Here is a 10,103-nt window from a genome sequence, read left to right on the forward strand (position 1 = left end):
ATCGTGTCACGCACTATCCGCCCACTACGTAGCGTTCTGTGTCAGCACGCAGTTTTCGCCAGTACTCTGTGTCCATAGCTGTTTCCATAGCTAGGCTGCTTCCAGCACAATGCATGCACCATACGAAAGTGGCCGTTGCGCGATTTTGATTACCTGAGCCTTCGACATCACTTGATGTACGAATACTGGCAAGAATTCTTGCTACATTCGAAGGTGCACCTTCCACTTTCAGCCTACCTGGTTGCTTCATTTGCCACGCAAACACTTCCTGAGGACGCTACATGAAATAACATCGCATCTCATCGGCTTAATGACATGATGCTACTGAATTGAAGACCGCTACAGGCATCCGGTTCCATGGTGTAATGGTTAGCACTCTGGACTTTGAATCCAGCGATCCGAGTTCGAGTCTCGGTGGAACCTGACGCTGTGTTTTGCGCTCGTTTCTAGAAATGTGTACGAGCCGGTAGTTGGAATTGTATATGCAGAATTTTAGCTAGGATCATGTAACGCAAATTGTTAATAGCAGTACACACGTGAATGGGGAACGCTCCAAATGCTTATGCTTTTGATACTAGGATTATTAACGGAACGAAAGGAGTTCAACTGCGAGAAGACGCTCTCAGCTGTTTCTCCCAGCAGGAAAGACATCTCTCCGTTTTGGGTGCTGCATGCGCATGCATTTAACAAACGTGCATGCGATGTACTAGTTCCTGGGAAACGAATAGAATCGCTGTACGTGCCAGTCTTTACGTATAGATATAAGTGAGCGAAGACGGCTTAATCCTGCCACGTAGATTGCTTTCCACATGACGCACTTGCCAGTCTCTTGGGCCGGTGGCCCACATGCAGTTTGTCCTGTTGCGTGGCTTACTTTCAGAGACTCGCAAGTTTAACGTAGTGTTTGGTTGTCGCGAAAGTGAAAAGTAGGGCCTGTCCGGGATTTGAACCCGGGAACTCCTGCACCCAAAGCAGGAATCATACCCCTAGACCAACAGGCCGCACAAGGAAGCATGTCTGCACCCCGCCACCTACTGACATCTTGCCGCACATGCTAGTTGCAGCATACAATCTGGACCATATTCTCAAAGAGCTTTCTTAATCCGACACCCACAACATGAGCTGTGCTGAACACCAGTGTATGTGAATGCTCAAAGAGCTGCTAGAGTTGTGTGTCAGTATTTCGACCGTGTGAAGTGCAAATGTTATCGTGTCACGCACTATCCGCCCACTACGTAGCGTTCTGTGTCAGCACGCAGTTTTCGCCAGTACTCTGTGTCCATAGCTGTTTCCATAGCTAGGCTGCTTCCAGCACAATGCATGCACCATACGAAAGTGGCCGTTGCGCGATTTTGATTACCTGAGCCTTCGACATCACTTGATGTACGAATACTGGCAAGAATTCTTGCTACATTCGAAGGTGCACCTTCCACTTTCAGCCTACCTGGTTGCTTCATTTGCCACGCAAACACTTTCTGAGGACGCTACATGAAATAACATCGCATCTCATCGGCTTAATGACATGATGCTACTGAATTGAAGACCGCTACAGGCATCCGGTTCCATCGTGTAATGGTTAGCACTCTGGACTTTGAATCCAGCGATCCGAGTTCGAGTCTCGGTGGAACCTGACGCTGTGTTTTGCGCTCGTTTCTAGAAATGTGTACGAGCCGGTAGTTGGAATTGTATATGCAGAATTTTAGCTAGGATCATGTAACGCAAATTGTTAATAGCAGTCCACACGTGAATGGGGAACGCTCCAAATGCTTATGCTTTTGATACTAGGATTAATAACGGAACGAAAGAGGTTCAACTTTGAGAAGACGCTCTCAGCTGTTTCTCCCAGCAGGAAAGACATCTCTCCGTTTTGGGTGCTGCATGCGCATGCATTTAACAAACGTGCATGCGATGTACTAGTTCCTGGGAAACGAATAGAATCGCTGTACGTGCCAGTCTTTACGTATAGATATAAGTGAGCGAAGACGGCTTAATCCTGCCACGTAGATTGCTTTCCACATGACGCACTTGCCAGTCTCTTGGGCCGGTGGCCCACATGCAGTTTGTCCTGTTGCGTGGCTTACTTTCAGAGACTCGCAAGTTTAACGTAGTGTTTGGTTGTCGCGAAAGTGAAAAGTAGGGCCTGTCCGGGATTTGAACCCGGGACCTCCTGCACCCAAAGCAGGAATCATACCCCTAGACCAACAGGCCGCACAAGGAAGCACGTCTGCACCCCGCCACCTACTGACATCTTGCCGCACTTGCTAGTTGCAGCATACAATCTGGACCATATTCTCAAAGAGCTTTCTTAATCCGACACCCACAACATGAGCTGTGCTGAACACCAGTGTATGTGAATGCTCAAAGAGCTGCTAGAGTTGTGTGTCAGTATTTCGACCGTGTGAAGTGCAAATGTTATCGTGTCACGCACTATCCGCCCACTACGTAGCGTTCAGTGTCAGCACGCAGTTTTCGCCAGTACTCTGTGTCCATAGCTGTTTCCATAGCTAGGCTGCTTCCAGCACAATGCATGCACCATACGAAAGTGGCCGTTGCGCGATTTTGATTACCTGAGCCTTCGACATCACTTGATGTACGAATACTGGCAAGAATTCTTGCTACATTCGAAGGTGCACCTTCCACTTTCAGCCTACCTGGTTGCTTCATTTGCCACGCAAACACTTCCTGAGGACGCTACATGAAATAACATCGCATCTCATCGGCTTAATGACATGATGCTACTGAATTGAAGACCGCTACAGGCATCCGGTTCCATGGTGTAAAGGTTAGCACTCTGGACTTTGAATCCAGCGATCCGAGTTCGAGTCTCGGTGGAACCTGACGCTGTGTTTTGCGCTCGTTTCTAGAAATGTGTACGAGCCGGTAGTTGGAATTGTATATGCAGAATTTTAGCTAGGATCATGTAACGCAAATTGTTAATAGCAGTCCACACGTGAATGGGGAACGCTCCAAATGCTTATGCTTTTGATACTAGGATTAATAACGGAACGAAAGGGGTTCAACTGCGAGAAGACGCCCTCAGCTGTTTCTCCCAGCAGGAAAGACATCTCTCCGTTTTGGGTGCTGCATGCGCATGCATTTAACAAACGTGCATGCGATGTACTAGTTCCTGGGAAACGAATAGAATCGCTGTACGTGCCAGTCTTTACGTATAGATATAAGTGAGCGAAGACGGCTTAATCCTGCCACGTAGATTGCTTTCCACATGACGCACTTGCCAGTCTCTTGGGCCGGTGGCCCACATGCAGTTTGTCCTGTTGCGTGGCTTACTTTCAGAGACTCGCAAGTTTAACGTAGTGTTTGGTTGTCGCGAAAGTGAAAAGTAGGGCCTGTCCGGGATTTGAACCCGGGACCTCCTGCACCCAAAGCAGGAATCATACCCCTAGCCCAACAGGCCGCACAAGGAAGCACGTCTGCACCCCGCCACCTACTGACATCTTGCCGCACTTGCTAGTTGCAGCATACAATCTGGACCATATTCTCAAAGAGCTTTCTTAATCCGACACCCACAACATGAGCTGTGCTGAACACCAGTGTATGTGAATGCTCAAAGAGCTGCTAGAGTTGTGTGTCAGTATTTCGACCGTGTGAAGTGCAAATGTTATCGTGTCACGCACTATCCGCCCACTACGTAGCGTTCTGTGTCAGCACGCAGTTTTCGCCAGTACTCTGTGTCCATAGCTGTTTCCATAGCTAGGCTGCTTCCAGCACAATGCATGCACCATACGAAAGTAGCCGTTGCGCGATTTTGATTACCTGAGCCTTCGACATCACTTGATGTACGAATACTGGCAAGAATTCTTGCTACATTCGAAGGTGCACCTTCCACTTTCAGCCTACCTGGTTGCTTCATTTGCCACGCAAACACTTCCTGAGGACGCTACATGAAATAACATCGCATCTCATCGGCTTAATGACATGATGCTACTGAATTGAAGACCGCTACAGGCATCCGGTTCCATGGTGTAATGGTTAGCACTCTGGACTTTGAATCCAGCGATCCGAGTTCGAGTCTCGGTGGAACCTGACGCTGTGTTTTGCTCTCGTTTCAAGAAATGTGTACGAGCCGGTAGTTGGAATTGTATATGCAGAATTTTAGCTAGGATCATGTAACGCAAATTGTTAATAGCAGTCCACACGTGAATGGGGAACGCTCCAAATGCTTATGCTTTTGATACTAGGATTAATAACGGAACGAAAGGGGTTCAACTGCGAGAAGACGCTCTCAGCTGTTTCTCCCAGCAGGAAAGACATCTCTCCGTTTTGGGTGCTGCATGCGCATGCATTTAACAAACGTGCATGCGATGTACTAGTTCCTGGGAAACGAATAGAATCGCTGTACGTGCCAGCCTTTACGTATAGATATAAGTGAGCGAAGACGGCTTAATCCTGCCACGTAGATTTCTTTCCACATGACGCACTTGCCAGTCTCTTGGGCCGGTGGCCCACATGCAGTTTGTCCTGTTGCGTGGCTTACTTTCAGAGACTCGCAAGTTTAACGTAGTGTTTGGTTGTCGCGAAAGTGAAAAGTAGGGCCTGTCCGGGATTTGAACCCGGGACCTCCTGCATCCAAAGCAGGAATCATACCCCTAGACCAACAGGCCGCACAAGGAAGCACGTCTGCACCCCGCCACCTACTGACATCTTGCCGCACTTGCTAGTTGCAGCATACAATCTGGACCATATTCTAAAAGAGCTTTCTTAATCCGACACCCACAACATGAGCTGTGCTGAACACCAGTGTATGTGAATGCTCAAAGAGCTGCTAGAGTTGTGTGTCAGTATTTCGACCGTGTGAAGTGTAAATGTTATCGTGTCACGCACTATCCGCCCACTACGTAGCGTTCTGTGTCAGCACGCAGTTTTCGCCAGTACTCTGTGTCCATAGCTGTTTCCATAGCTAGGCTGCTTCCAGCACAATGCATGCACCATACGAAAGTGGCCGTTGCGCGATTTTGATTACCTGAGCCTTCGACATCACTTGATGTACGAATACTGGCAAGAATTCTTGCTACATTCGAAGGTGCACCTTCCACTTTCAGCCTACCTGGTTGCTTCATTTGCCACGAAAACACTTCCTGAGGACGCTACATGAAATAACATCGCATCTCATCGGCTTAATGACATGATGCTACTGAATTGAAGACCGCTACAGGCATCCGGTTCCATGGTGTAATGGTTAGCACTCTGGACTTTGAATCCAGCGATCCGAGTTCGAGTCTCGGTGGAACCTGACGCTGTGTTTTGCGCTCGTTTCTAGAAATGTGTACGAGCCGGTAGTTGGAATTGTATATGCAGAATTTTAGCTAGGATCATGTAACGCAAATTGTTAATAGCAATCCACACGTGAATGGGGAACGCTCCAAATGCTTATGCTTTTGATACTAGGATTAATAACGGAACGAAAGGGGTTCAACTGCGAGAAGACGCCCTCAGCTGTTTCTCCCAGCAGGAAAGACATCTCTCCGTTTTGGGTGCTGCATGCGCATGCATTTAACAAACGTGCATGCGATGTACTAGTTCCTGGGAAACGAATAGAATCGCTGTACGTGCCAGTCTTTACGTATAGATATAAGTGAGCGAAGACGGCTTAATCCTGCCACGTAGATTGCTTTCCACATGACGCACTTGCCAGTCTCTTGGGCCGGTGGCCCACATGCAGTTTGTCCTGTTGCGAGGCTTACTTTCAGAGACTCGCAAGTTTAACGTAGTGTTTGGTTGTCGCGAAAGTGAAAAGTAGGGCCTGTCCGGAATTTGATCCCGGGACCTCCTGCACCCAAAGCAGGAATCATACCCCTAGACCAACAGGCCGCACAAGGAAGCACGTCTGCACCCCGCCACCTACTGACATCTTGCCGCACTTGCTAGTTGCAGCATACAATCTGGACCATATTCTCAAAGAGCTTTCTTAATCCGACACCCACAACATGAGCTGTGCTGAACACCAGTGTATGTGAATGCTCAAAGAGCTGCTAGAGTTGTGTGTCAGTATTTCGACCGTGTGAAGTGCAAATGTTATCGTGTCACGCACTATCCGCCCACTACGTAGCGTTCTGTGTCAGCACGCAGTTTTCGCCAGTACTCTGTGTCCATAGCTGTTTCCATAGCTAGGCTGCTTCCAGCACAATGCATGCACCATACGAAAGTGGCCGTTGCGCGATTTTGATTACCTGAGCCTTCGACATCACTTGATGTACGAATACTGGCAAGAATTCTTGCTACATTCGAAGGTGCACCTTCCACTTTCAGCCTACCTGGTTGCCTCATTTGCCACGAAAACACTTCCTGAGGACGCTACATGAAATAACATCGCATCTCATCGGCTTAATGACATGATGCTACTGAATTGAAGACCGCTACAGGCATCCGGTTCCATGGTGTAATGGTTAGCACTCTGGACTTTGAATCCAGCGATCCGAGTTCGAGTCTCGGTGGAACCTGACGCTGTGTTTTGCTCTCGTTTCTAGAAATGTGTACTAGCCGGTAGTTGGAATTGTATATGCAGAATTTTAGCTAGGATCATGTAACGCAAATTGTTAATAGCAGTCCACACGTGAATGGGGAACGCTCCAAATGCTTATGCTTTTGATACTAGGATTAATAACGGAACGAAAGGGGTTCAACTGCGAGAAGACGCCCTCAGCTGTTTCTCCCAGCAGGAAAGACATCTCTCCGTTTTGGGTGCTGCATGCGCATGCATTTAACAAACGTGCATGCGATGTACTAGTTCCTGGGAAACGAATAGAATCGCTGTACGTGCCAGTCTTTACGTATAGATATAAGTGAGCGAAGACGGCTTAATCCTGCCACGTAGATTGCTTTCCACATGACGCACTTGCCAGTCTCTTGGGCCGGTGGCCCACATGCAGTTTGTCCTGTTGCGTGGCTTACTTTCAGAGACTCGCAAGTTTAACGTAGTGTTTGGTTGTCGCGAAAGTGAAAAGTAGGGCCTGTCCGGGATTTGAACCCGGGACCTCCTGCACCCAAAGCAGGAATCATACCCCTAGACCAACAGGCCGCACAAGGAAGCACGTCTACACCCCGCCACCTACTGACATCTTGCCGCACTTGCTAGTTGCAGCATACAATCTGGACCATATTCTCAAAGAGCTTTCTTAATCCGACACCCACAACATGAGCTGTGCTGAACACCAGTGTATGTGAATGCTCAAAGAGCTGCTAGAGTTGTGTGTCAGTATTTCGACCGTGTGAAGTGCAAATGTTATCGTGTCACGCACTATCCGCCCACTACGTAGCGTTCTGTGTCAGCACGCAGTTTTCGCCATTACTCTGTGTCCATAGCTGTTTCCATAGCTAGGCTGCTTCCAGCACAATGCATGCACCATACGAAAGTGGCCGTTGCGCGATTTTGATTACCTGAGCCTTCGACATCACTTGATGTACGAATACTGGCAAGAATTCTTGCTACATTCGAAGGTGCACCTTCCACTTTCAGCCTACCTGGTTGCTTCATTTGCCACGAAAACACTTCCTGAGGACGCTACATGAAATAACATCGCATCTCATCGGCTTAATGACATGATGCTACTGAATTGAAGACCGCTACAGGCATCCGGTTCCATGGTGTAATGGTTAGCACTCTGGACTTTGAATCCAGCGATCCGAGTTCGAGTCTCGGTGGAACCTGACGCTGTGTTTTGCTCTCGTTTCTAGAAATGTGTACGAGCCGGTAGTTGGAATTGTATATGCAGAATTTTAGCTAGGATCATGTAACGCAAATTGTTAATAGCAGTCCACACGTGAATGGGGAACGCTCCAAATGCTTATGCTTTTGATACTAGGATTAATAACGGAACGAAAGGGGTTCAACTGCGAGAAGACGCCCTCAGCTGTTTCTCCCAGCAGGAAAGACATCTCTCCGTTTTGGGTGCTGCATGCGCATGCATTTAACAAACGTGCATGCGATGTACTAGTTCCTGGGAAACGAATAGAATCGCTGTACGTGCCAGTCTTTACGTATAGATATAAGTGAGCGAAGACGGCTTAATCCTGCCACGTAGATTGCTTTCCACATGACGCACTTGCCAGTCTCTTGGGCCGGTGGCCCACATGCAGTTTGTCCTGTTGCGTGGCTTACTTTCAGAGACTCGCAAGTTTAACGTAGTGTTTGGTTGTCGCGAAAGTGAAAAGTAGGGCCTGTCCGGGATTTGAACCCGGGACCTCCTGCACCCAAAGCAGGAATCATACCCCTAGCCCAACAGGCCGCACAAGGAAGCACGTCTGCACCCCGCCACCTACTGACATCTTGCCGCACTTGCTAGTTGCAGCATACAATCTGGACCATATTCTCAAAGAGCTTTCTTAATCCGACACCCACAACATGAGCTGTGCTGAACACCAGTGTATGTGAATGCTCAAAGAGCTGCTAGAGTTGTGTGTCAGTATTTCGACCGTGTGAAGTGCAAATGTTATCGTGTCACGCACTATCCGCCCACTACGTAGCGTTCTGTGTCAGCACGCAGTTTTCGCCAGTACTCTGTGTCCATAGCTGTTTCCATAGCTAGGCTGCTTCCAGCACAATGCATGCACCATACGAAAGTAGCCGTTGCGCGATTTTGATTACCTGAGCCTTCGACATCACTTGATGTACGAATACTGGCAAGAATTCTTGCTACATTCGAAGGTGCACCTTCCACTTTCAGCCTACCTGGTTGCTTCATTTGCCACGCAAACACTTCCTGAGGACGCTACATGAAATAACATCGCATCTCATCGGCTTAATGACATGATGCTACTGAATTGAAGACCGCTACAGGCATCCGGTTCCATGGTGTAATGGTTAGCACTCTGGACTTTGAATCCAGCGATCCGAGTTCGAGTCTCGGTGGAACCTGACGCTGTGTTTTGCTCTCGTTTCAAGAAATGTGTACGAGCCGGTAGTTGGAATTGTATATGCAGAATTTTAGCTAGGATCATGTAACGCAAATTGTTAATAGCTGTCCACACGTGAATGGGGAACGCTCCAAATGCTTATGCTTTTGATACTAGGATTAATAACGGAACGAAAGGGGTTCAACTGCGAGAAGACGCTCTCAGCTGTTTCTCCCAGCAGGAAAGACATCTCTCCGTTTTGGGTGCTGCATGCGCATGCATTTAACAAACGTGCATGCGATGTACTAGTTCCTGGGAAACGAATAGAATCGCTGTACGTGCCAGCCTTTACGTATAGATATAAGTGAGCGAAGACGGCTTAATCCTGCCACGTAGATTGCTTTCCACATGACGCACTTGCCAGTCTCTTGGGCCGGTGGCCCACATGCAGTTTGTCCTGTTGCGTGGCTTACTTTCAGAGACTCGCAAGTTTAACGTAGTGTTTGGTTGTCGCGAAAGTGAAAAGTAGGGCCTGTCCGGGATTTGAACCCGGGACCTCCTGCACCCAAAGCAGGAATCATACCCCTAGACCAACAGGCCGCACAAGGAAGCACGTCTGCACCCCGCCACCTACTGACATCTTGCCGCACTTGCTAGTTGCAGCATACAATCTGGACCATATTCTCAAAGAGCTTTCTTAATCCGACACCCACAACATGAGCTGTGCTGAACACCAGTGTATGTGAATGCTCAAAGAGCTGCTAGAGTTGTGTGTCAGTATTTCCACCGTGTGAAGTGCAAATGTTATCGTGTCACGCACTATCCGCCCACTACGTAGCGTTCTGTGTCAGCACGCAGTTTTCGCCAGTACTCTGTGTCCATAGCTGTTTCCATAGCTAGGCTGCTTCCAGCACAATGCATGCACCATACGAAAGTGGCCGTTGCGCGATTTTGATTACCTGAGCCTTCGACATCACTTGATGTACGAATACTGGCAAGAATTCTTGCTACATTCGAAGGTGCACCTTCCACTTTCAGCCTACCTGGTTGCTTCATTTGCCACGAAAACACTTCCTGAGGACGCTACATGAAATAACATCGCATCTCATCGGCTTAATGACATGATGCTACTGAATTGAAGACCGCTATAGGCATCCGGTTCCATGGTGTAATGGTTAGCACTCTGGACTTTGAATCCAGCGATCCGAGTTCGAGTCTCGGTGGAACCTGACGCTGTGTTTTGCGCTCGTTTC

General features: G+C 48.3%; 17 non-coding genes across 17 annotated transcripts; 9 read left to right on the top strand and 8 right to left on the bottom strand.

Moving 5' to 3' along the window:
- Positions 1-351: 351 nt before the first annotated feature.
- Trnaq-uug (transfer RNA glutamine (anticodon UUG)) lies at positions 352-423 on the top strand. The gene has a single exon. It is a non-coding gene; the product is annotated as a tRNA-Gln (tRNA).
- Positions 424-929: 506 nt separating this feature from the next.
- Positions 930-1,001, bottom strand: Trnap-ugg (transfer RNA proline (anticodon UGG)). Its single transcript has one exon. It is a non-coding gene; the product is annotated as a tRNA-Pro (tRNA).
- A 557-nt stretch (positions 1,002-1,558) lies between these two features.
- Trnaq-uug (transfer RNA glutamine (anticodon UUG)) lies at positions 1,559-1,630 on the top strand. Its single transcript has one exon. It is a non-coding gene; the product is annotated as a tRNA-Gln (tRNA).
- Positions 1,631-2,136: 506 nt separating this feature from the next.
- Trnap-ugg (transfer RNA proline (anticodon UGG)) lies at positions 2,137-2,208 on the bottom strand. Its single transcript has one exon. It is a non-coding gene; the product is annotated as a tRNA-Pro (tRNA).
- Positions 2,209-2,765: 557 nt separating this feature from the next.
- Positions 2,766-2,837, top strand: Trnaq-uug (transfer RNA glutamine (anticodon UUG)). Its single transcript has one exon. It is a non-coding gene; the product is annotated as a tRNA-Gln (tRNA).
- A 506-nt stretch (positions 2,838-3,343) lies between these two features.
- Positions 3,344-3,415, bottom strand: Trnap-ugg (transfer RNA proline (anticodon UGG)). The gene has a single exon. It is a non-coding gene; the product is annotated as a tRNA-Pro (tRNA).
- A 557-nt stretch (positions 3,416-3,972) lies between these two features.
- On the top strand, positions 3,973-4,044 carry Trnaq-uug (transfer RNA glutamine (anticodon UUG)). Its single transcript has one exon. It is a non-coding gene; the product is annotated as a tRNA-Gln (tRNA).
- Positions 4,045-4,550: 506 nt separating this feature from the next.
- Trnap-ugg (transfer RNA proline (anticodon UGG)) lies at positions 4,551-4,622 on the bottom strand. Its single transcript has one exon. It is a non-coding gene; the product is annotated as a tRNA-Pro (tRNA).
- A 557-nt stretch (positions 4,623-5,179) lies between these two features.
- On the top strand, positions 5,180-5,251 carry Trnaq-uug (transfer RNA glutamine (anticodon UUG)). Its single transcript has one exon. It is a non-coding gene; the product is annotated as a tRNA-Gln (tRNA).
- A 506-nt stretch (positions 5,252-5,757) lies between these two features.
- Positions 5,758-5,829, bottom strand: Trnap-ugg (transfer RNA proline (anticodon UGG)). The gene has a single exon. It is a non-coding gene; the product is annotated as a tRNA-Pro (tRNA).
- A 557-nt stretch (positions 5,830-6,386) lies between these two features.
- Trnaq-uug (transfer RNA glutamine (anticodon UUG)) lies at positions 6,387-6,458 on the top strand. Its single transcript has one exon. It is a non-coding gene; the product is annotated as a tRNA-Gln (tRNA).
- Positions 6,459-6,964: 506 nt separating this feature from the next.
- On the bottom strand, positions 6,965-7,036 carry Trnap-ugg (transfer RNA proline (anticodon UGG)). The gene has a single exon. It is a non-coding gene; the product is annotated as a tRNA-Pro (tRNA).
- A 557-nt stretch (positions 7,037-7,593) lies between these two features.
- Trnaq-uug (transfer RNA glutamine (anticodon UUG)) lies at positions 7,594-7,665 on the top strand. The gene has a single exon. It is a non-coding gene; the product is annotated as a tRNA-Gln (tRNA).
- Positions 7,666-8,171: 506 nt separating this feature from the next.
- Trnap-ugg (transfer RNA proline (anticodon UGG)) lies at positions 8,172-8,243 on the bottom strand. Its single transcript has one exon. It is a non-coding gene; the product is annotated as a tRNA-Pro (tRNA).
- A 557-nt stretch (positions 8,244-8,800) lies between these two features.
- Trnaq-uug (transfer RNA glutamine (anticodon UUG)) lies at positions 8,801-8,872 on the top strand. Its single transcript has one exon. It is a non-coding gene; the product is annotated as a tRNA-Gln (tRNA).
- Positions 8,873-9,378: 506 nt separating this feature from the next.
- Trnap-ugg (transfer RNA proline (anticodon UGG)) lies at positions 9,379-9,450 on the bottom strand. The gene has a single exon. It is a non-coding gene; the product is annotated as a tRNA-Pro (tRNA).
- A 557-nt stretch (positions 9,451-10,007) lies between these two features.
- On the top strand, positions 10,008-10,079 carry Trnaq-uug (transfer RNA glutamine (anticodon UUG)). The gene has a single exon. It is a non-coding gene; the product is annotated as a tRNA-Gln (tRNA).
- The last annotated feature ends 24 nt before the right edge of the window (positions 10,080-10,103 follow it).

The sequence above is a fragment of the Schistocerca cancellata genome, chromosome 2 (assembly GCF_023864275.1).
Source record: "Schistocerca cancellata isolate TAMUIC-IGC-003103 chromosome 2, iqSchCanc2.1, whole genome shotgun sequence".
NCBI lineage: Eukaryota > Metazoa > Arthropoda > Insecta > Orthoptera > Acrididae > Schistocerca > Schistocerca cancellata.